The following is a 26,344-nucleotide window of genomic DNA, read 5'->3' as shown; positions in this document are numbered from 1 at the left end:
CTTTACTCCAAACTAATTTTGAAGCTGTTTCAAATCAGTTTTCAACTGGAGAGATGTTTGTCAAACATTTGAAAATAGGAAAAGTTGCAATAAGAATGCAGTGATCCATCACTTGTGCTATGGTTTTAAGATATTCTGGTTTTAAGAATTTTCTTCTTCAGTGTGCACTAATGAGAGTAAAGGTCTGTTCTTCTTCTCGTCTTAAAACTTAGTCCCCCATAGTAGATTCAATCACCAAAAAAATGTCCTGATTGATTAATTTGCCTTAGCATTTCTTAGATTTGCCATATTGCTATATTTGAGAAAAAGTTTTCTATGTATGCCATATAGAGAAATGCTGCATCAGCCAAAGGATGACATTTTTTTTTATTCCTAACATGGATTTAAAAATTCTCTGTTTTGTATGTGTCTATGATGTTCTCTAGCAAGTTTCAAGGGCTGCTAACTGTAGCCAATGCATTCATCCCACACTTCATGCACTTTGCCGCTGGATAAAATCCCTTCTTGGCATTTCTTGTAGGACAACAAGAAAAATCACATGGCCCGTATGGGGATCGAACACATGACCTTGGCTTTATTAGCACCACACTCTAACAAACTGAGCTAACCGGCCAAACATAAAAGCATCAGCAAACTCAAAAATGCCAAATGTACCTAAAACAGGAGAACATTCAGTATTTCAAAGATCAGCAATATTGAGTAGAGGAAGACTCTCGAACAATGGGTTCCATGGTGTAATGGTGAGCACTTTGGACTTTGAATCCAGTAATCTGATTTCAAATCTTGGCAGGACCTAACTTTGTTCAATTTCCTTAAAGTTGAATTTTAGGATAGCTTATCTATATTTAAACTTTGTATAAATCCCCTCATCTTCAGTGGTTTCTTTACTCCAAACTAATTTTGAAGCTGTTTCAAATCAGTTTTCAACTGGAGAGATGTTTGTCAAACATTTGAAAATAGGAAAAGTTGCAATAAGAATGCAGTGATCCATCACTTGTGCTATGGTTTTAAGATATTCTGGTTTTAAGAATTTTCTTCTTCAGTGTGCACTAATGAGAGTAAAGGTCTGTTCTTCTTCTCTTCTTAAAACTTAGTCCCCCATAGTAGATTCAATCACCAAATAAATGTCCTGATTGATTAATTTGCCTTAGCATTTCTTAGATTTGCCATATTGCTATATTTGAGAAAAAGTTTTCTATGTATGCCATATAGAGAAATGCTGCATCAGCCAAAGGATGACATTTTTTTTTATTCCTAACATGGATTTAAAAATTCTCTGTTTTGTATGTGTCTATGATGTTCTCTAGCAAGTTTCAAGGGCTGCTAACTGTAGCCAATGCATTCATCCCACACTTCATGCACTTTGCCGCTGGATAAAATCCCTTCTTGGCATTTCTTGTAGGACAACAAGAAAAAACACATGGCCCGTATGGAGATCGAACACATGACCTTGGCTTTATTAGCACCACACTCTAACAAACTGAGCTAACCGGCCAAACATAAAAGCATCAGCAAACTCAAAAATGCCAAATGTACCTAAAACAGGAGAACATTCAGTATTTCAAAGATCAGCAATATTGAGTAGAGGAAGACTCTCGAACAATGGGTTCCATGGTGTAATGGTGAGCACTTTGGACTTTGAATCCAGTAATCTGATTTCAAATCTTGGTGGGACCTAACTTTGTTCAATTTCCTTAAAGTTGAATTTTAGGATAGCTTATCTATTTTTAAACTTTGTATAAATCCCATCATCTTCAGTGGTTTCTTTACTCCAAACTAATTTTGAAGCTGTTTCAAATCAGTTTTCAACTGGAGAGATGTTTGTCAAACATTTGAAAATAGGAAAAGTTGCAATAAGAATGCAGTGATCCATCACTTGTGCTATGGTTTTAAGATATTCTGGTTTTAAGAATTTTCTTCTTCAGTGTGCACTAATGAGAGTAAAGGTCTGTTCTTCTTCTCGTCTTAAAACTTAGTCCCCCATAGTAGATTCAATCACCAAAAAAATGTCCTGATTGATTAATTTGCCTTAGCATTTCTTAGATTTGCCATATTGCTATATTTGAGAAAAAGTTTTCTATGTATGCCATATAGAGAAATGCTGCATCAGCCAAAGGATGACATTTTTTTTTATTCCTAACATGGATTTAAAAATTCTCTGTTTTGTATGTGTCTATGATGTTCTCTAGCAAGTTTCAAGGGCTGCTAACTGTAGCCAATGCATTCATCCCACACTTCATGCACTTTGCCGCTGGATAAAATCCCTTCTTGGCATTTCTTGTAGGACAACAAGAAAAAACACATGGCCCGTATGGAGATCGAACACATGACCTTGGCTTTATTAGCACCACACTCTAACAAACTGAGCTAACCGGCCAAACATAAAAGCATCAGCAAACTCAAAAATGCCAAATGTACCTAAAACAGGAGAACATTCAGTATTTCAAAGATCAGCAATATTGAGTAGAGGAAGACTCTCGAACAATGGGTTCCATGGTGTAATGGTGAGCACTTTGGACTTTGAATCCAGTAATCTGATTTCAAATCTTGGTGGGACCTAACTTTGTTCAATTTCCTTAAAGTTGAATTTTAGGATAGCTTATCTATTTTTAAACTTTGTATAAATCCCATCATCTTCAGTGGTTTCTTTACTCCAAACTAATTTTGAAGCTGTTTCAAATCAGTTTTCAACTGGAGAGATGTTTGTCAAACATTTGAAAATAGGAAAAGTTGCAATAAGAATGCAGTGATCCATCACTTGTGCTATGGTTTTAAGATATTCTGGTTTTAAGAATTTTCTTCTTCAGTGTGCACTAATGAGAGTAAAGGTCTGTTCTTCTTCTCGTCTTAAAACTTAGTCCCCCATAGTAGATTCAATCACCAAAAAAATGTCCTGATTGATTAATTTGCCTTAGCATTTCTTAGATTTGCCATATTGCTATATTTGAGAAAAAGTTTTCTATGTATGCCATATAGAGAAATGCTGCATCAGCCAAAGGATGAGATTTTTTTTTATTCCTAACATGGATTTAAAAATTCTCTGTTTTGTATGTGTCTATGATGTTCTCTAGCAAGTTTCAAGGGCTGCTAACTGTAGCCAATGCATTCATCCCACACTTCATGCACTTTGCCGCTGGATAAAATCCCTTCTTGGCATTTCTTGTAGGACAACAAGAAAAATCACATGGCCTGTATGGGGATCGAACACATGACCTTGGCTTTATTAGCACCACACTCTAACAAACTGAGCTAACCGGCCAAACATAAAAGCATCAGCAAACTCAAAAATGCCAAATGTACCTAAAACAGGAGAACATTCAGTATTTCAAAGATCAGCAATATTGAGTAGAGGAAGACTCTCGAACAATGGGTTCCATGGTGTAATGGTGAGCACTTTGGACTTTGAATCCAGTAATCTGATTTCAAATCTTGGCAGGACCTAACTTTGTTCAATTTCCTTAAAGTTGAATTTTAGGATAGCTTATCTATATTTAAACTTTGTATAAATCCCCTCATCTTCAGTGGTTTCTTTAATCCAAACTAATTTTGAAGCTGTTTCAAATCAGTTTTCAACTGGAGAGATGTTTGTCAAACATTTGAAAATAGGAAAAGTTGCAATAAGAATGCAGTGATCCATCACTTGTGCTATGGTTTTAAGATATTCTGGTTTTAAGAATTTTCTTCTTCAGTGTGCACTAATGAGAGTAAAGGTCTGTTCTTCTTCTCTTCTTAAAACTTAGTGCCCCATAGTAGATTCAATCACCAAATAAATGTCCTGATTGATTAATTAGCCTTAGCATTTCTTAGATTTGCCATATTGCTATATTTGAGAAAAAGTTTTCTATGTATGCCATATAGAGAAATGCTGCATCAGCCAAAGGATGACATTTTTGTTTATTCCTAACATGGATTTAAAAATTCTCTGTTTTGTATGTGTCTATGATGTTCTCTAGCAAGTTTCAAGGGCTGCTAACTGTAGCCAATGCATTCATCCCACACTTCATGCACGTTGCCGCTGGATAAAATCCCTTCTTGGAATTTCTTGTAGGACAACAAGAAAAAGCACATGGCCCGAATGGGGATCGAACCCATGACCTTGGCGTTATTAGCACCACGCTCTAACCAACTGAGCTAACCGGCCAAACATAATAGCATCAGCAAACTCAAAAATGCCAAATGTACCTAAAACAGGAGAACATTCAGTATTTCAAATATCAGCAATATTGAGTAGAGGAAGACTCTCGAACAATGGGTTCCATGGTGTAATGGTGAGCACTTTGGACTTTGAATCCAGTAATCTGATTTCAAATCTTGGCAGGACCTAACTTTGTTCAATTTCCTTAAAGTTGAATTTTAGGATAGCTTATCTATATTTAAACTTTGTATAAATCCCATCATCTTCAGTGGTTTCTTTACTCCAAACTAATTTTGAAACTGTTTCAAATCAGTTTTCAACTGGAGAGATGTTTGTCAAACATTTGAAAATAGGAAAAGTTGCAATAAGAATGCAGTGATCCATCACTTGTGCTATGGTTTTAAGATATTCTGGTTTTAAGAATTTTCTTCTTCAGTGTGCACTAATGAGAGTAAAGGTCTGTTCTTCTTCTCTTCTTAAAACTTAGTCCCCCATAGTAGATTCAATCACCAAATAAATGTCCTGATTGATTAATTTGCCTTAGCATTTCTTAGATTTGCCATATCGCTATATTTGAGAAAAAGTTTTCTATGTATGCCATATAGAGAAATGCTGCATCAGCCAAAGGATGACATTTTGGTTTATTCCTAACATGGATTTAAAAATTCTCTGTTTTGTATGTGTCTATGATGTTCTCTAGCAAGTTTCAAGGGCTGCTAACTGTAGCCAATGCATTCATCCCAGACTTCATGCACTTTGCCGCTGGATAAAATCCCTTCTTGGCATTTATTGTAGGACAACAAGAAAAAGCACATGGCCCGTATGGGGTTCGAACAAATGACCTTGGCGTTATTAGCACCACGCTCTAACCAACTGAGCTAACCAGCCAAACATAAAAGCATCAGCAAACTCAAAAATGCCAATTGTACCTAAAACAGGAGAACATTCAGTATTTCAAAGATCAGCAATATTGAGTAGAGGAAGACTATCGAACAATGGGTTCCATGGTGTAATGGTGAGCACTTTGGACTTTGAATCCAGTAATCTGATATAAAATCTTGGTGGGACCTAACTTTGTTCAATTTCCTTAAAGTTGAATTTTAGGATAGCTTATCTATATTTAAACTTTGTATAAATCCCATCATCTTCAGTGGTGTCTTTACTCCAAACTAATTTTGAAGCTGTTTCAAATCAGTTTTCAACTGGAGAGATGTTTGTCAAACATTTGAAATAAGGAAAAGTTGCAATAAGAATGCAGTGATCCATCACTTGTGCTATGGTTTTAAGATATTCTGGTTTTAAGAATTTTCTTCTTCAGTGTGCACTAATGAGAGTAAAGGTCTGTTCTTCTTCTCTTCTTAAAACTTAGTCCCCCCACAGTAGATTTAATCACCAAATAAATGTCCTGATTGATTAATTAGCCTTAGCATTTCTTAGATTTGCCATATTGCTATTTTTGAGAAAAAGTTTTCTATGTATGCCATATAGAGAAATACTGCATCAGCCAAAGGATGACATTTTTGTTTATTCCTAACATGGATTTAAAAATTCTCTGTTTTGTATGTGTCTATGATGTTCTCTAGCAAGTTTCAAGGGCTGCTAACTGTAGCCAATGCATTCATCCCACACTTCATGCACTTTGCCGCTGGATAAAATCCCTTCTTGGCATTTCTTGTAGGACAACAAGAAGAAGCACATGGCCCGTATGGGGATCGAACACATGACCTTGGCGTTATTAGCACCACGCTCTAACCAACTGAGCTAACCGGCCAAACATAAAAGCATCAGCAAACTCAAAAATGCCAAATGTACCTAAAACAGGAGAACATTCAGTATTTCAAAGATCAGCAATATTGAGTAGAGGAAGACTCTCGAACAATGGGTTCCATGGTGTAAAGGTGAGCACTTTGGACTTTGAATCCAGTAATCTGATTTCAAATCTTGGCAAGACCTAACTTTGTTCAATTTCCTTAAAGTTGAATTTTAGGATAGCTTATCTATATTTAAACTTTGTATAAATCCCCTCATCTTCAGTGGTTTCTTTACTCCAAACTAATTTTGAAGCTGTTTCAAATCAGTTTTCAACTGGAGAGATGTTTGTCAAACATTTGAAAATAGGAAAAGTTGCAATAAGAATGCAGTGATCCATCACTTGTGCTATGGTTTTAAGATATTCTGGTTTTAAGAATTTTCTTCTTCAGTGTGCACTAATGAGAGTAAAGGTCTGTTCTTCTTCTCTTCTTAAAACTTAGTCCCCCATAGTAGATTCAATCACCAAATAAATGTCCTGATTGATTAATTAGCCTTAGCATTTCTTAGATTTGCCATATTGCTATATTTGAGAAAAAGTTTTCTATGTATGCCATATAGAGAAATGCTGCATCAGCCAAAGGATGACATTTTTGTTTATTCCTAACATGGATTTAAAAATTCTCTGTTTTGTATGTGTCTATGATGTTCTCTAGCAAGTTTCAAGGGCTGCTAACTGTAGCCAATGCATTCATCCCACACTTCATGCACGTTGCCGCTGGATAAAATCCCTTCTTGGAATTTCTTGTAGGACAACAAGAAAAAGCACATGCCCCGAATGGGGATCGAACCCATGACCTTGGCGTTATTAGCACCACGCTCTAACCAACTGAGCTAACCGGCCAAACAAAAAAGCAACAGCAAACTCAAAAATGCCAAATGTACCTAAAACAGGAGAACATTCAGTATTTCAAAGATCAGCAATATTGAGTAGAGGAAGACTCTCGAACAATGGGTTCCATGGTGTAATGGTGAGCACTTTGGACTTTGAATCCAGTAATCTGATTTCAAATCTTGGCAGGACCTAACTTTGTTCAATTTCCTTAAAGTTGAATTTTAGGATAGCTTATCTATATTTAAACTTTGTATAAATCCCCTCATCTTCAGTGGTTTCTTTACTCCAAACTAATTTTGAAGCTGTTTCAAATCAGTTTTCAACTGGAGAGATGTTTGTCAAACATTTGAAAATAGGAAAAGTTGCAATAAGAATGCAGTGATCCATCACTTGTGCTATGGTTTTAAGATATTCTGGTTTTAAGAATTTTCTTCTTTAGTGTGCACTAATGAGAGTAAAGGTCTGTTCTTCTTCTCGTCTTAAAACTTAGTCCCCCATAGTAGATTCAATCACCAAAAAAATGTCCTGATTGATTAATTTGCCTTAGCATTTCTTAGATTTGTCATATTGCTATATTTGAGAAAAAGTTTTCTATGTATGCCATATAGAGAAATGCTGCATCAGCCAAAGGATGAAATTTTTTTTTATTCCTAACATGGATTTAAAAATTCTCTGTTTTGTATGTGTCTATGATGTTCTCTAGCAAGTTTCAAGGGCTGCTTACTGTAGCCAATGCATTCATCCCACACTTCATGCACTTTGCCGCTGGATAAAATCCCTTCTTGGCATTTCTTGTAGGACAACAAGAAAAATCACATTGCCTGTATGGGGATCGAACACATGACCTTGGCTTTATTAGCATCACACTCTAACAAACTGAGCTAACCGGCCAAACATAAAAGCATCAGCAAACTCAAAAATGCCAAATGTACCTAAAACAGGAGAACATTCAGTATTTCAAAGATCAGCAATATTGAGTAGAGGAAGACTCTCTAATAATGGGTTCCATGGTGTAATGGTGAGCCCTTTGAACTTTGAATCCAGTAATCTGATTTCAAATCTTGGTGGGACCTAACTTTGTTCAATTTCCTTAAAGTTGAATTTTAGGATAGCTTATCTATATTTAAACTTTGTATAAATCCCATCATCTTCAGTGGTTTCTTTACTCCAAACTAATTTTGAAACTGTTTCAAATCAGTTTTCAACTGGAGAGATGTTTGTCAAACATTTGAAAATAGGAAAAGTTGCAATAAGAATGCAGTGATCCATCACTTGTGCTATGGTTTTAAGATATTCTGGTTTTAAGAATTTTCTTCTTCAGTGTGCAATAATGAGAGTAAAGGTCTGTTCTTCTTCTCTTCTTAAAACTTAGTCCCCCATAGTAGATTCAATCACCAAATAAATGTCCTGATTGATTAATTAGCCTTAGCATTTCTTAGATTTGCCATATTGCTATATTTGAGAAAAAGTTTTCTATGTATGCCATATAGAGAAATGCTGCATCAGCCAAAGGATGACATTTTTGTTTATTCCTAACATGGATTTAAAAATTCTCTGTTTTGTATGTGTCTATGATGTTCTCTAGCAAGTTTCAAGGGCTGCTAACTGTAGCCAATGCATTCATCCCACACTTCATGCACGTTGCCGCTGGATAAAATCCCTTCTTGGCATTTCTTGTAGGACAACAAGAAAAATCACATTGCCCGTATGGGGATCGAACACATGACCTTGGCTTTATTAGCATCACACTCTAACCAACTGAGCTAACCGGCCAAACATAAAAGCATCAGCAAACTCAAAAATGCCAAATGTACCTAAAACAGGAGAACATTCAGTATTTCAAAGATCAGCAATATTGAGTAGAGGAAGACTCTAGAACAATGGGTTCCATGGTGTAATGGTGAGCACTTTGGACTTTGAATCCAGTAATCTGATATCAAATCTTGGTGGGACCTAACTTTGTTCAATTTCCTTAAAGTTGAATTTTAGGATAGCTTATCTATATTTAAACTTTGTATAAATCCCATCATCTTCAGTGGTTTCTTTACTCCAAACTAATTTTGAAGCTGTTTCAAATCAGTTTTCAACTGGAGAGATGTTTGTCAAACATTTGAAAATAGGAAAAGTTGCAATAAGAATGCAGTGATCCATCACTTGTGCTATGGTTTTAAGATATTCTGGTTTTAAGAATTTTCTTCTTTAGTGTGCACTAATGAGAGTAAAGGTCTGTTCTTCTTCTCGTCTTAAAACTTAGTCCCCCATAGTAGATTCAATCACCAAAAAAATGTCCTGATTGATTAATTTGCCTTAGCATTTCTTAGATTTGTCATATTGCTATATTTGAGAAAAAGTTTTCTATGTATGCCATATATATAGAAATGCTGCATCAGCCAAAGGATGACATTTTTTTTTATTCCTAACATGGATTTAAAAATTCTCTGTTTTGTATGTGTCTATGATGTTCTCTAGCAAGTTTCAAGGGCTGCTAACTGTAGCCAATGCATTCATCCCACACTTCATGCACTTTGCCGCTGGATAAAATCCCTTCTTGGCATTTCTTGTAGGACAACAAGAAAAGTCACATTGCCCGTATGGGGATCGAACACATGACCTTGGCTTTATTAGCATCACACTCTGACAAACTGAGCTAACCGGCCAAACATAAAAGCAACAGCAAACTCAAAAATGCCAAATGTACCTAAAACAGGAGAACATTCAGTATTTCAAAGATCAGCAATATTGAGTAGAGGAAGACTCTCGAACAATGGGTTCCATGGTGTAATGGTGAGCACTTTGGACTTTGAATCCAGTAATCTGATTTCAAATCTTGGCAGGACCTAACTTTGTTCAATTTCCTTAAAGTTGAATTTTAGGATAGCTTATCTATATTTAAACTTTGTATAAATCCCCTCATCTTCAGTGGTTTCTTTACTCCAAACTAATTTTGAAGCTGTTTCAAATCAGTTTTCAACTGGAGAGATGTTTGTCAAACATTTGAAAATAGGAAAAGTTGCAATAAGAATGCAGTGATCCATCACTTGTGCTATGGTTTTAAGATATTCTGGTTTTAAGAATTTTCTTCTTTAGTGTGCACTAATGAGAGTAAAGGTCTGTTCTTCTTCTCGTCTTAAAACTTAGTCCCCCATAGTAGATTCAATCACCAAAAAAATGTCCTGATTGATTAATTTGCCTTAGCATTTCTTAGATTTGTCATATTGCTATATTTGAGAAAAAGTTTTCTATGTATGCCATATAGAGAAATGCTGCATCAGCCAAAGGATGAAATTTTTTTTTATTCCTAACATGGATTTAAAAATTCTCTGTTTTGTATGTGTCTATGATGTTCTCTAGCAAGTTTCAAGGGCTGCTTACTGTAGCCAATGCATTCATCCCACACTTCATGCACTTTGCCGCTGGATAAAATCCCTTCTTGGCATTTCTTGTAGGACAACAAGAAAAATCACATTGCCTGTATGGGGATCGAACACATGACCTTGGCTTTATTAGCATCACACTCTAACAAACTGAGCTAACCGGCCAAACATAAAAGCATCAGCAAACTCAAAAATGCCAAATGTACCTAAAACAGGAGAACATTCAGTATTTCAAAGATCAGCAATATTGAGTAGAGGAAGACTCTCTAATAATGGGTTCCATGGTGTAATGGTGAGCCCTTTGAACTTTGAATCCAGTAATCTGATTTCAAATCTTGGTGGGACCTAACTTTGTTCAATTTCCTTAAAGTTGAATTTTAGGATAGCTTATCTATATTTAAACTTTGTATAAATCCCATCATCTTCAGTGGTTTCTTTACTCCAAACTAATTTTGAAACTGTTTCAAATCAGTTTTCAACTGGAGAGATGTTTGTCAAACATTTGAAAATAGGAAAAGTTGCAATAAGAATGCAGTGATCCATCACTTGTGCTATGGTTTTAAGATATTCTGGTTTTAAGAATTTTCTTCTTCAGTGTGCAATAATGAGAGTAAAGGTCTGTTCTTCTTCTCTTCTTAAAACTTAGTCCCCCATAGTAGATTCAATCACCAAATAAATGTCCTGATTGATTAATTAGCCTTAGCATTTCTTAGATTTGCCATATTGCTATATTTGAGAAAAAGTTTTCTATGTATGCCATATAGAGAAATGCTGCATCAGCCAAAGGATGACATTTTTGTTTATTCCTAACATGGATTTAAAAATTCTCTGTTTTGTATGTGTCTATGATGTTCTCTAGCAAGTTTCAAGGGCTGCTAACTGTAGCCAATGCATTCATCCCACACTTCATGCACGTTGCCGCTGGATAAAATCCCTTCTTGGCATTTCTTGTAGGACAACAAGAAAAATCACATTGCCCGTATGGGGATCGAACACATGACCTTGGCTTTATTAGCATCACACTCTAACCAACTGAGCTAACCGGCCAAACATAAAAGCATCAGCAAACTCAAAAATGCCAAATGTACCTAAAACAGGAGAACATTCAGTATTTCAAAGATCAGCAATATTGAGTAGAGGAAGACTCTAGAACAATGGGTTCCATGGTGTAATGGTGAGCACTTTGGACTTTGAATCCAGTAATCTGATATCAAATCTTGGTGGGACCTAACTTTGTTCAATTTCCTTAAAGTTGAATTTTAGGATAGCTTATCTATATTTAAACTTTGTATAAATCCCATCATCTTCAGTGGTTTCTTTACTCCAAACTAATTTTGAAGCTGTTTCAAATCAGTTTTCAACTGGAGAGATGTTTGTCAAACATTTGAAAATAGGAAAAGTTACAATAAGAATGCAGTGATCCATCACTTGTGCTATGGTTTTAAGATATTCTGGTTTTAAGAATTTTCTTCTTTAGTGTGCACTAATGAGAGTAAAGGTCTGTTCTTCTTCTCGTCTTAAAACGTAGTCCCCCATAGTAGATTCAATCACCAAAAAAATGTCCTGATTGATTAATTTGCCTTAGCATTTCTTAGATTTGTCATATTGCTATATTTGAGAAAAAGTTTTCTATGTATGCCATATATATAGAAATGCTGCATCAGCCAAAGGATGACATTTTTTTTTATTCCTAACATGGATTTAAAAATTCTCTGTTTTGCATGTGTCTATGATGTTCTCTAGCAAGTTTCAAGGGCTGCTAACTGTAGCCAATGCATTCATCCCACACTTCATGCACTTTGCCGCTGGATAAAATCCCTTCTTGGCATTTCTTGTAGGACAACAAGAAAAGTCACATTGCCCGTATGGGGATCGAACACATGACCTTGGCTTTATTAGCATCACACTCTGACAAACTGAGCTAACCGGCCAAACATAAAAGAAACAGCAAACTCAAAAATGCCAAATGTACCTAAAACAGGAGAACATTCAGTATTTCAAAGATCAGCAATATTGAGTAGAGGAAGACTCTCGAACAATGGGTTCCATGGTGTAATGGTGAGCACTTTGGACTTTGAATCCAGTAATCTGATTTCAAATCTTGGCAGGACCTAACTTTGTTCAATTTCCTTAAAGTTGAATTTTAGGATAGCTTATCTATATTTAAACTTTGTATAAATCCCCTCATCTTCAGTGGTTTCTTTACTCCAAACTAATTTTGAAGCTGTTTCAAATCAGTTTTCAACTGGAGAGATGTTTGTCAAACATTTGAAAATAGGAAAAGTTGCAATAAGAATGCAGTGATCCATCACTTGTGCTATGGTTTTAAGATATTCTGGTTTTAAGAATTTTCTTCTTTAGTGTGCACTAATGAGAGTAAAGGTCTGTTCTTCTTCTCGTCTTAAAACTTAGTCCCCCATAGTAGATTCAATCACCAAAAAAATGTCCTGATTGATTAATTTGCCTTAGCATTTCTTAGATTTGTCATATTGCTATATTTGAGAAAAAGTTTTCTATGTATGCCATATAGAGAAATGCTGCATCAGCCAAAGGATGAAATTTTTTTTTATTCCTAACATGGATTTAAAAATTCTCTGTTTTGTATGTGTCTATGATGTTCTCTAGCAAGTTTCAAGGGCTGCTTACTGTAGCCAATGCATTCATCCCACACTTCATGCACTTTGCCGCTGGATAAAATCCCTTCTTGGCATTTCTTGTAGGACAACAAGAAAAATCACATTGCCTGTATGGGGATCGAACACATGACCTTGGCTTTATTAGCATCACACTCTAACAAACTGAGCTAACCGGCCAAACATAAAAGCATCAGCAAACTCAAAAATGCCAAATGTACCTAAAACAGGAGAACATTCAGTATTTCAAAGATCAGCAATATTGAGTAGAGGAAGACTCTCTAATAATGGGTTCCATGGTGTAATGGTGAGCCCTTTGAACTTTGAATCCAGTAATCTGATTTCAAATCTTGGTGGGACCTAACTTTGTTCAATTTCCTTAAAGTTGAATTTTAGGATAGCTTATCTATATTTAAACTTTGTATAAATCCCATCATCTTCAGTGGTTTCTTTACTCCAAACTAATTTTGAAACTGTTTCAAATCAGTTTTCAACTGGAGAGATGTTTGTCAAACATTTGAAAATAGGAAAAGTTGCAATAAGAATGCAGTGATCCATCACTTGTGCTATGGTTTTAAGATATTCTGGTTTTAAGAATTTTCTTCTTCAGTGTGCAATAATGAGAGTAAAGGTCTGTTCTTCTTCTCTTCTTAAAACTTAGTCCCCCATAGTAGATTCAATCACCAAATAAATGTCCTGATTGATTAATTAGCCTTAGCATTTCTTAGATTTGCCATATTGCTATATTTGAGAAAAAGTTTTCTATGTATGCCATATAGAGAAATGCTGCATCAGCCAAAGGATGACATTTTTGTTTATTCCTAACATGGATTTAAAAATTCTCTGTTTTGTATGTGTCTATGATGTTCTCTAGCAAGTTTCAAGGGCTGCTAACTGTAGCCAATGCATTCATCCCACACTTCATGCACGTTGCCGCTGGATAAAATCCCTTCTTGGCATTTCTTGTAGGACAACAAGAAAAATCACATTGCCCGTATGGGGATCGAACACATGACCTTGGCTTTATTAGCATCACACTCTAACCAACTGAGCTAACCGGCCAAACATAAAAGCATCAGCAAACTCAAAAATGCCAAATGTACCTAAAACAGGAGAACATTCAGTATTTCAAAGATCAGCAATATTGAGTAGAGGAAGACTCTAGAACAATGGGTTCCATGGTGTAATGGTGAGCACTTTGGACTTTGAATCCAGTAATCTGATATCAAATCTTGGTGGGACCTAACTTTGTTCAATTTCCTTAAAGTTGAATTTTAGGATAGCTTATCTATATTTAAACTTTGTATAAATCCCATCATCTTCAGTGGTTTCTTTACTCCAAACTAATTTTGAAGCTGTTTCAAATCAGTTTTCAACTGGAGAGATGTTTGTCAAACATTTGAAAATAGGAAAAGTTGCAATAAGAATGCAGTGATCCATCACTTGTGCTATGGTTTTAAGATATTCTGGTTTTAAGAATTTTCTTCTTTAGTGTGCACTAATGAGAGTAAAGGTCTGTTCTTCTTCTCGTCTTAAAACTTAGTCCCCCATAGTAGATTCAATCACCAAAAAAATGTCCTGATTGATTAATTTGCCTTAGCATTTCTTAGATTTGTCATATTGCTATATTTGAGAAAAAGTTTTCTATGTATGCCATATATATAGAAATGCTGCATCAGCCAAAGGATGACATTTTTTTTTATTCCTAACATGGATTTAAAAATTCTCTGTTTTGTATGTGTCTATGATGTTCTCTAGCAAGTTTCAAGGGCTGCTAACTGTAGCCAATGCATTCATCCCACACTTCATGCACTTTGCCGCTGGATAAAATCCCTTCTTGGCATTTCTTGTAGGACAACAAGAAAAGTCACATTGCCCGTATGGGGATCGAACACATGACCTTGGCTTTATTAGCATCACACTCTGACAAACTGAGCTAACCGGCCAAACATAAAAGAATCAGCAAACTCAAAAATACCAAATGTACCTAAAACAGGAGAACATTCAGTATTTCAAAGATCAGCAATATTGAGTAGAGGAAGACTCTCTAATAATGGGTTCCATGGTGTAATGGTGAGCCCTTTGAACTTTGAATCCAGTAATCTGATTTCAAATCTTGGTGGGACCTAACTTTGTTCAATTTCCTTAAAGTTGAATTTTAGGATAGCTTATCTATATTTAAACTTTGTATAAATCCCATCATCTTCAGTGGTTTCTTTACTCCAAACTAATTTTGAAACTGTTTCAAATCAGTTTTCAACTGGAGAGATGTTTGTCAAACATATGAAAATAGGAAAAGTTGCAATAAGAATGCAGTGATCCATCACTTGTGCTATGGTTTTAAGATATTCTGGTTTTAAGAATTTTCTTCTTCAGTGTGCAATAATGAGAGTAAAGGTCTGTTCTTCTTCTCTTCTTAAAACTTAGTCCCCCATAGTAGATTCAATCACCAAATAAATGTCCTGATTGATTAATTTGCCTTAGCATTTCTTAGATTTGCCATATTGCTATATTTGAGAAAAAGTTTTCTATGTATGCCATATAGAGAAATGCTGCATCAGCCAAAGGATGACATTTTTCTTTATTCCTAAAATGGATTTAAAAATTCTGTGTTTTGTATGTGTCTATGATATTCTCTAGCAAGTTTCAAGGGCTGCTTACTGTAGCCAATGCATTCATCCCACACTTCATGCACTTTGCCGCTGGATAAAATCCCTTCTTGGCATTTCTTGTAGGACAACAAGAAAAGTCACATTGCCCGTATGGGGATCGAACACATGACCTTGGCTTTATTAGCATCACACTCTGACAAACTGAGCTAACCGGCCAAACATAAAAGAATCAGCAAACTCAAAAATGCCAAATGTACCTAAAACAGGAGAACATTCAGTATTTCAAAGATCAGCAATATTGAGTAGAGGAAGACTCTCGAACAATGGGTTCCATGGTGTAATGGTGAGCACTTTGGACTTTGAATCCAGTAATCTGATATCAAATCTTGGTGGGACCTAACTTTGTTCAATTTCCTTAAAGTTGAATTTTAGGATAGCTTATCTATATTTAAACTTTGTATAAATCCCATCATCTTCAGTGGTTTCTTTACTCCAAACTAATTTTGAAGCTGTTTCAAATCAGTTTTCAACTGGAGAGATGTTTGTCAAACATTTGAAATAAGGAAAAGTTGCAATAAGAATGCAGTGATCCATCACTTGTGCTATGGTTTTAAGATATTCTGGTTTTAAGAATTTTCTTCTTCAGTGTGCACTAATGAGAGTAAAGGTCTGTTCTTCTTCTCTTCTTAAAACTTAGTCCCCCATAGTAGATTCAATCACCAAATAAATGTCCTGATTGATTAATTAGCCTTAGCATTTCTTAGATTTGCCATATTGCTATATTTGAGAAAAAGTTTTCTATGTATGCCATATAGAGAAATGCTGCATCAGCCAAAGGATGACATTTTTGTTTATTCCTAACATGGATTTAAAAATTCTCTGTTTTGTATGTATCTATGATGTTCTCTAGCAAGTTTCAAGGGCTGCTTACTGTAGCCAATGCATTCATCCCACACTTCATGCACTTTGCCGCTGGATAAAATCCCTTCTTGGCATTTCTTGTAGGACAACAAGAAAAAGCACATTGCCCGTATGGGGATCGAACACCTGACCTTGGCGTTATTAGCACCACACTCTAACCAACTGAGCTAACCGGCCAAACACAAAAGCATCAGCAAACACAAAAATGCCAAATGTACCTAAAACAGGAGAACATTCAGTATTTCAAAGATCAGCAATATTGAGTAGAGGAAGACTCTCTAATAATGGGTTCCATGGTGTAATGGTGAGCCCTTTGAACTTTGAATCCAGTAATCTGATTTCAAATCTTGGTGGGACCTAACTTTGTTCAATTTCCTTAAAGTTGAATTTTAGGATAGCTTATCTATATTTAAACTTTGTATAAATCCCATCATCTTCAGTGGTTTCTTTACTCCAAACTAATTTTGAAACTGTTTCAAATCAGTTTTCAACTGGAGAGATGTTTGTCAAACATTTGAAAATAGGAAAAGTTGCAATAAGAATGCAGTGATCCATCACTTGTGCTATGGTTTTAAGATATTCTGGTTTTAAGAATTTTCTTCTTCAGTGTGCAATAATGAGAGTAAAGGTCTGTTCTTCTTCTCTTCTTAAAACTTAGTCCCCCATAGTAGATTCAATCACCAAATAAATGTCCTGATTGATTAATTTGCCTTAGCATTTCTTAGATTTGCCATATTGCAATATTTGAGAAAAAGTTTTCTATGTATGCCATATAGAGAAATGCTGCATCAGCCAAAGGATGACATTTTTCTTTATTCCTAACATGGATTTAAAAATTCTGTGTTTTGTATGTGTCTATGATGTTCTCTAGCAAGTTTCAAGGGCTGCTTACTGTAGCCAATGCATTCATCCCACACTTCATGCACTTTGCCGCTGGATAAAATCCCTTCTTGGCATTTCTTGTAGGACAACAAGAAAAAGCACATGGCCCGTATGGGGATCAAACCCATGACCTTGGCTTTATTAGCACCACGCTCTAACCAACTGAGCTAACCGGCCAAACATAAAAGCATCAGCAAACACAAAAATGCCAAATGTACCTAAAACAGGAGAACATTCAGTATTTCAAAGATCAGCAATATTGAGTAGAGGAAGACTCTCTAATAATGGGTTCCATGGTGTAATGGTGAGCACTTTGGACTTTGAATCCAGTAATCTGATTTCAAATCTTGGTGGGACCTAACTTTGTTCAATTTCCTTAAAGTTGAATTTTAGGATAGCTTATCTATTTTTAAACTTTGTATAAATCCCATCATCTTCAGTGGTTTCTTTACTCCAAACTAATTTTGAAGCTGTTTCAAATCAGTTTTCAACTGGAGAGATGTTTGTCAAACATTTGAAAATAGGAAAAGTTGCAATAAGAATGCAGTGATCCATCACTTGTGCTATGGTTTTAAGATATTCTGGTTTTAAGAATTTTCTTCTTCAGTGTGCACTAATGAGAGTAAAGGTCTGTTCTTCTTCTCTTCTTAAAACTTAGTCCCCCATAGTAGATTCAATCACCAAAAAAATGTCCTGATTGATTAATTTGCCTTAGCATTTCTTAGATTTGCCATATTGCTATATTTGAGAAAAAGTTTTCTATGTATGCCATATAGAGAAATGCTGCATCAGCCAAAGGATGACATTTTTTTTTATTCCTAACATGGATTTAAAAATTCTCTGTTTTGTATGTGTCTATGATGTTCTCTAGCAAGTTTCAAGGGCTGCTAACTGTAGCCAATGCATTCATCCCAGACTTCATGCACTATGCCGCTGGATAAAATCCCTTCTTGGCATTTATTGTAGGACTACAAGAAAAAGCACATGGCACGTATGGGGTTCGAACAAATGACCTTGGCGTTATTAGCACCACGCTCTAACCAACTGAGCTAACCGGCCAAACATAAAAGCATCAGCAAACTCAAAAATGCCAATTGTACCTAAAACAGGGGAACATTCAGTATTTCAAAGATCAGCAATATTGAGTAGAGGAAGACTCTCTAATAATGGGTTCCATGGTGTAATGGTAAGCACTTTGGACTTTGAATCCAGTAATCTGATTTCAAATCTTGGTGGGACCTAACTTTGTTCAATTTCCTTAAAGTTGAATTTTAGGATAGCTTTTCTATATTTAAACTTTGTATAAATCCCATCATCTTCAGTGGTTTTTTTACTCCAAACTAATTTTGAAGCTGTTTCAAATCAGTTTTCAACTGGAGAGATGTTTGTCAAACATTTGAAAATAGGAAAAGTTGCAATAAGAATGCAGTGATCCATCACTTGTGCTATGGTTTTAAGATATTCTGGTTTTAATAATTTTCTTCTTCAGTGTGCACTAATGAGAGTAAAGGTCTGTTCTTCTTCTCTTCTTAAAACTTAGTCCCCCATAGTAGATTCAATCACCAAATAAATGTCCTGATTGATTAATTAGCCTTAGCATTTCTTAGATTTGCCATATTGCTATATTTGAGAAAAAGTTTTCTATGTATGCCATATAGAGAAATGCTGCATCAGCCAAAGGATGACATTTTTGTTTATTCCTAACATGGATTTAAAAATTCTCTGTTTTGTATGTGTCTATGATGTTCTCTAGCAAGTTTCAAGGGCTGCTAACTGTAGCCAATGCATTCATCCCACACTTCATGCACTTTGCCGCTGGATAAAATCCCTTATTGGCATTTCTTGTAGGACAACAAGAAAAAGCACGTGACCCGTATGGGGATCGAACACATGACCTTGGCGTTATTAGCACCACGCTCTAACCAACTGAGCTAACCGGCCAAACATAAAAGCATCAGCAAACACAAAAACGCCAAATGTACCTAAAACAGGAGAACATTCAGTATTTCAAAGATCAGCAATATTGAGTAGAGGAAGATTCTCTAATAATGGGTTCCATGGTGTAATGGTAAGCACTTTGGACTTTGAATCCAGTAATTTGATTTCAAATCTTGGTGGGACCTGACTTTGTTCAATTTCCTTAAAATTTAATTTTAGGATAGCTTATCTATATTTAAACTTTGTATAAATCCCCTCATCTTCAGTGGTTTTTTTACTCCAAACTAATTTTGAAGCTGTTCAATTTCATTAAAGTTGAATTTTAGGATAGCTTATCTATATTTAAACTTTGTATAAATCCCATCATCTTCAGTGGTTTTTTTACTCCAAACTAATTTTGAAGCACATGACCTTGGTGTTATTAGCACCACGCTCTAACCAACTGAGCTAACCGGCCAAACATAAAAGCATCAGCAAACACAAAAATGCCAAATGTACCTAAAACAGGAGAACATTCAGTATTTCAAAGATCAGCAATATTGAGTAGAGGAAGATTCTCTAATAATGGGTTCCATGGTGTAATGGTAAGCACTTTGGACTTTGAATCCAGTAATCTGATTTCAAATCTTGGTGGGACCTAACTTTGTTCAATTTCCTTAAAGTTGAATTTTAGGATAGCTTATCTATATTTAAACTTTGTATAAATCCCATCATCTTCAGTGGTTTTTTTACTCCAAACTAATTTTGAAGCTGTTTCAAATCAGTTTTCAACTGGAGAGATGTTTGTCAAACATTTGAAAATAGGAAAAGTTGCAATAAGAATGCAGTGATCCATCACTTGTGCTATGGTTTTAAGATATTCTGGTTTTAAGAATTTTCTTCTTCAGTGTGCACTGATGAGAGTAAAGGTCTGTTCTTCTTCTCTTCTTAAAACTTAGTCCCCCATAGTAGATTCAATCACCAAATAAATGTCCTGATTGATTAATTTGCCATAGCATTTCTTAGATTTGCCATATTGCTATATTTGAGAAAAAGTTTTCTATGTATGCCATATAGAGAAATGCTGCATCAGCCAAAGGATGACATTTTTGTTTATTCCTAAAATGGATTTAAAAATTCTCTGTTTTGTATGTGTCTATGATGTTCTCTAGCAAGTTTCAAGGGCTGCTAACTGTAGCCAATGCATTCATCCCAGACTTCATGCACTTTGCCGCTGGATAAAATCCCTTCTTGGCATTTATTGTAGGACTACAAAAAAAAGCACATATTCGAACAAATGACCTTGGCGTTATTAGCACCACGCTCTAACCAACTGAGCTAACCGGCCAAACATAAAAGCATCAGCAAACTCAAAAATGCCAATTGTACCTAAAACAGGAGAACATTCAGTATTTCAAAGATCAGCAATATTGAGTAGAGGAAGACTCTCTAATAATGGGTTCCATGGTGTAATGGTAAGCACTTTGGACTTTGAATCCAGTAATTTGATTTCAAATCTTGGTGGGACCTAACTTTGTTCAATTTCCTTAAAGTTGAATTTTAGGATAGCTTATCTATATTTAAACTTTGTATAAATCCCATCATCTTCAGTGGTTTTTTTACTCCAAACTAATTTTGAAGCTGTTTCAAATCAGTTTTCAACTGGAGAGATGTTTGTCAAACATTTGAAAATAGGAAAAGTTGCAATAAGAATGCAGTGATCCATCACTTGTGCTATGGTTTTAAGATATTCTGGTTTTAAGAATTTTCTTCTTCAGTGTGCACTAATGAGAGTAAAGGTCTGTTCTTCTTCTCTTCTTAAAACTTAGTCCCCCATAGTAGATTCAATCACCAAAGAAATGTCCTGATTGATTAATTTGCCATAGCATTTCTTAGATTTGCCATATTGCTATATTTGAGAAAAAGTTTTCTATGTATGCCATATAGAGAAATGCTGCATCAGCCAAAGGATGACATTTTTCTTTATTCCTAAAATGGATTTAAAAATTCTCTGTTTTGTATGTGTCTATGATGTTCTCTAGCAAGTTTCAAGGGCTGCTAACTGTAGCCAATGCATTCATCCCACACTTCATGCACTTTGCCGCTGGATAAAATCCCTTATTGGCATTTATTGTAGGACAACAAGAAAAAATGTATGGGGATCAAACACATGACCTTGGCGTTATTAGCACCACGCTCTAACCAACTGAGCTAACCGGCCAAACATAAAAGCATCAGCAAACACAAAAACGCCAAATGTACCTAAAACAGGAGAACATTCAGTATTTCAAAGATCAGCAATATTGAGTAGAGGAAGATTCTCTAATAATGGGTTCCATGGTGTAATGGTAAGCACTTTGGACTTTGAATCCAGTAATTTGATTTCAAATCTTGGTGGGACCTGACTTTGTTCAATTTCCTTAAAATTTAATTTTAGGATAGCTTATCTATATTTAAACTTTGTATAAATCCCATCATCTTCAGTGGTTTTTTTACTCCAAACTAATTTTGAAGCTGTTCAATTTCCTTAAAGTTGAATTTTAGGATAGCTTATCTATATTTAAACTTTGTATAAATCCCATCATCTTCAGTGGTTTTTTTACTCCAAACTAATTTTGAAGCACATGACCTTGGTGTTATTAGCACCACGCTCTAACCAACTGAGCTAACCGGCCAAACATAAAAGCATCAGCAAACACAAAAATGCCAAATGTACCTAAAACAGGAGAACATTCAGTATTTCAAAGATCAGCAATATTGAGTAGAGGAAGATTCTCTAATAATGGGTTCCATGGTGTAATGGTAAGCACTTTGGACTTTGAATCCAGTAATCTGATTTCAAATCTTGGTGGGACCTAACTTTGTTCAATTTCCTTAAAGTTGAATTTTAGGATAGCTTATCTATATTTAAACTTTGTATAAATCCCATCATCTTCAGTGGTTTTTTTACTCCAAACTAATTTTGAAGCTGTTTCAAATCATTTTTCAACTGGAGAGATGTTTGTCAAACATTTGAAAATAGGAAAAGTTGCAATAAGAATGCAGTGATCCATCACTTGTGCTATGGTTTTAAGATATTCTGGTTTTAAGAATTTTCTTCTTCAGTGTGCACTAATGAGAGTAAAGGTCTGTTCTTCTTCTCTTCTTAAAACTTAGTCCCCCATAGTAGATTCAATCACCAAATAAATGTCCTGATTGATTAATTTGCCATAGCATTTCTTAGATTTGCCATATTGCTATATTTGAGAAAAAGTTTTCTATGTATGCCATATAGAGAAATGCTGCATCAGCCAAAGGATGACATTTTTGTTTATTCCTAAAATGGATTTAAAAATTCTCTGTTTTGTATGTGTCTATGATGTTCTCTAGCAAGTTTCAAGGGCTGCTAACTGTAGCCAATGCATTCATCCCACACTTCATGCACTTTGCCGCTGGATAAAATCCCTTCTTGGCATTTATTGTAGGACTACAAAAAAAAGCACATATTCGAACAAATGACCTTGGCGTTATTAGCACCACGCTCTAACCAACTGAGCTAACCGGCCAAACATAAAAGCATCAGCAAACTCAAAAATGCCAATTGTACCTAAAACAGGAGAACATTCAGTATTTCAAAGATCAGCAATATTGAGTAGAGGAAGACTCTCTAATAATGGGTTCCATGGTGTAATGGTAAGCACTTTGGACTTTGAATCCAGTAATTTGATTTCAAATCTTGGTGGGACCTAACTTTGTTCAATTTCCTTAAAGTTGAATTTTAGGATAGCTTATCTATATTTAAACTTTGTATAAATCCCATCATCTTCAGTGGTTTTTTTACTCCAAACTAATTTTGAAGCACATGACCTTGGTGTTATTAGCACCACGCTCTAACCAACTGAGCTAACCGGCCAAACATAAAAGCATCAGCAAACTCAAAAATGCCAATTGTACCTAAAACAGGAGTACATTCAGTATTTCAAAGATCAGCAATATTGAGTAGAGGAAGACTCTCTAATAATGGGTTCCATGGTGTAATGGTAAGCACTTTGGACTTTGAATCCAGTAATTTGATTTCAAATCTTGGTGGGACCTAACTTTGTTCAATTTCCTTAAAGTTGAATTTTAGGATAGCTTATCTATATTTAAACTTTGTATAAATCCCATCATCTTCAGTGTTTTTTTTACTCCAAACTAATTTTGAAGCTGTTTCAAATCAGTTTTCAACTGGAGAGATGTTTGTCAAACATTTGAAAATAGGAAAAGTTGCAATAAGAATGCAGTGATCCATCACTTGTGCTATGGTTTTAAGATATTCTGGTTTTAAGAATTTTCTTCTTCAGTGTGCACTAATGAGAGTAAAGGTCTGTTCTTCTTCTCTTCTTAAAACTTAGTCCCCCATAGTAGATTCAATCACCAAATAAATGTCCTGATTGATTAATTTGCCATAGCATTTCTTAGATTTGCCATATTGCTATATTTGAGAAAAAGTTTTCTATGTATGCCATATAGAGAAATGCTGCATCAGCCAAAGGATGACATTTTTGTTTATTCCTAACATGGATTTAAAAATTCTCTGTTTTGTATGTGTCTATGATGTTCTCTAGCAAGTTTCAAGGGCTGCTAACTGTAGCCAATGCATTCATCCCAGACTTCATGCACTTTGCCGCTGGATAAAATCCCTTCTTGGCATTTCTTGTAGGACAACAAGAAAAAGCACATGGCCCGTATGGGGTTTGAACAAATGACCTTGGCGTTATTAGCACCACGCTCTAACCAACTGAGCTAACCAGCCAAACATAAAAGCATCAGCAAACTCAAAAATGCCAAATGTACCTAAAACAGGAGAACATTCAGTATTTCAAAGATCAGCAATATTGAGTAGAGGAAGACTCTCTAATAATGGGTTCCATGGTGTAATGGTGAGCCCTTTGAACTTTGAATCCAGTAATCTGATTTCAAATCTTGGTGGGACCTAACTTTGTTCAATTTCCTTAAAGTTTAATTTTAGGATAGCTTATCTATATTTAAACTTTGTATAAATCCCATCATCTTCAGTGGTTTCTTTACTCCAAACTAATTTTGAAACTGTTTCAAATCAGTTTTCAACTGGAGAGATGTTTGTCAAACATTTGGAAATAGGAAAAGTTGCAATAAGAATTCAGTGATCCATCACTTGTGCTATGGTTTTAAGATATTCTGGTTTTAAGAATTTTCTTCTTCAGTGTGCACTAATGAGAGTAAAGGTCTGTTCTTCTTCTCTTCTTAAAACTTAGTCCCCCATAGTAGATTCAATCACCAAATAAATGTCCTGATTGATTAACTTGCCATAGCATTTCTTAGATTTGCAATATTGCTATATTTGAGAAAACGTTTTCTATGTATGCCATATAGAGAAATGCTGCATCAGCCAAAGGATGACATTTTTCTTTATTCCTAACATGGATTTAAAAATTCTCTGTTTTGTATGTGTCTATGATGTTCTCTAGCAAGTTTCAAGGGCTGCTAACTGTAGCCAATGCATTCATCCCACACTTCATGCACTTTGCCGCTGGATAAAATCCCTTATTGGCATTTCTTGTAGGACAACAAGAAAAAGCATGTGGCCCGTATGGGGATTGAACACATGACCTTGGTGTTATTAGCACCACGCTCTAACCAACTGAGCTAACCGGCCAAATATAAAAGCATCAGCAAACACAAAAATGCCAAATGTACCTAAAACAGGAGAACATTCAGTATTTCAAAGATCAGCAATATTGAGTAGAGGAAGACTCTCTAATAATGGGTTCCATGGTGTAATGGTAAGCCCTTTGGACTTTGAATCCAGTAATTTGATTTCAAATCTTGGTGGGACCTGACTTTGTTCAATTTCCTTAAAGTTGAATTTTAGGATAGCATATCTATATTTAAACTTTGTATAAATCCCATCATCTTCAGTGGTTTCTTTACTCCAAACTAATTTTGAAACTGTTTCAAATCAGTTTTCAACTGGAGAGATGTTTGTCAAACATTTGAAAATAGGAAAAGTTGCAATAAGAATGCAGTGATCCATCACTTGTGCTATGGTTTTAAGATATTCTGGTTTTAAGAATTTTCTTCTTCAGTGTGCACTAATGAGAGTAAAGGTCTGTTCTTCTTCTCTTCTTAAAACTTAGTCCCCCATAGTAGATTCAATCACCAAATAAATGTCCTGATTGATTAATTTGCCATAGCATTTCTTAGATTTGCCATATTGCTATATTTGAGAAAAAGTTTTCTATGTATGCCATATAGAGAAATGCTGCATCAGCCAAAGGATGACATTTTTGTTTATTCCTAACATGGATTTAAAAATTCTCTGTTTTGTATGTGTCTATGATGTTCTCTAGCAAGTTTCAAGGGCTGCTTACTGTAGCCAATGCATTCATCCCACACTTCATGCACTTTGCCGCTGGATAAAATCCCTTCTTGGCATTTCTTGTAGGACAACAAGAAAAAGCACATGGCCCGTATGGGGATCGAACACATGACCTTGGCGTTATTAGCACCACGCTCTAACCAACTGAGCTAACCAGCCAAACATAAAAGCATCTGCAAACACAAAAATGCCAAATGTACCTAAAACAGGAGAACATTCAGTATTTCAAAGATCAGCAATATTGAGTAGAGGAAGACTCTCTAATAATGGGTTCCATGGTGTAATGGTGAGCCCTTTGAACTTTGAATCCAGTAATCTGATTTCAAATCTTGGTGGGACCTAACTTTGTTCAATTTCCTTAAAGTTGAATTTTAGGATAGCTTATCTATATTTAAACTTTGTATAAATCCCATCATCTTCAGTGGTTTCTTTACTCCAAACTAATTTTGAAACTGTTTCAAATCAGTTTTCAACTGGAGAGATGTTTGTCAAACATTTGAAAATAGGAAAAGTTGCAATAAGAATGCAGTGATCCATCACTTGTGCTATGGTTTTAAGATATTCTGGTTTTAAGAATTTTCTTCTTCAGTGTGCACTAATGAGAGTAAAGGTCTGTTCTTCTTCTCTTCTTAAAACTTAGTCCCCCATAGTAGATTCAATCACCAAATAAATGTCCTGATTGATTAATTTGCCTTAGCATTTCTTAGATTTGCCATATTGCTATATTTGAGAAAAAGTTTTCTATGTATGCCATATAGAGAAATGCTGCATCAGCCAAAGGATGACATTTTTGTTTATTCCTAACATGGATTTAAAAATTCTCTGTTTTGTATGTGTCTATGATGTT

General features: G+C 35.4%; 4 non-coding genes across 4 annotated transcripts; all 4 read right to left on the bottom strand.

Moving 5' to 3' along the window:
- Positions 1–4,067: 4,067 nt before the first annotated feature.
- On the bottom strand, positions 4,068–4,141 carry TRNAI-AAU (transfer RNA isoleucine (anticodon AAU)). The gene has a single exon. It is a non-coding gene; the product is annotated as a tRNA-Ile (tRNA).
- Positions 4,142–5,832: 1,691 nt separating this feature from the next.
- On the bottom strand, positions 5,833–5,906 carry TRNAI-AAU (transfer RNA isoleucine (anticodon AAU)). Its single transcript has one exon. It is a non-coding gene; the product is annotated as a tRNA-Ile (tRNA).
- A 13,162-nt stretch (positions 5,907–19,068) lies between these two features.
- On the bottom strand, positions 19,069–19,142 carry TRNAI-AAU (transfer RNA isoleucine (anticodon AAU)). The gene has a single exon. It is a non-coding gene; the product is annotated as a tRNA-Ile (tRNA).
- Positions 19,143–25,582: 6,440 nt separating this feature from the next.
- TRNAI-AAU (transfer RNA isoleucine (anticodon AAU)) lies at positions 25,583–25,656 on the bottom strand. Its single transcript has one exon. It is a non-coding gene; the product is annotated as a tRNA-Ile (tRNA).
- Between the last annotated feature and the right edge of the window lie 688 nt (positions 25,657–26,344).

This window comes from Taudactylus pleione, unplaced genomic scaffold (genome assembly GCF_031769625.1).
Source record: "Taudactylus pleione unplaced genomic scaffold, aTauple2 ptg000085l, whole genome shotgun sequence".
Taxonomy (NCBI): domain Eukaryota; kingdom Metazoa; phylum Chordata; class Amphibia; order Anura; family Myobatrachidae; genus Taudactylus; species Taudactylus pleione.
The sequence above is the reverse complement of the archived record's forward strand: the minus strand, read 5'-3'. Positions and strand labels throughout refer to the sequence as shown.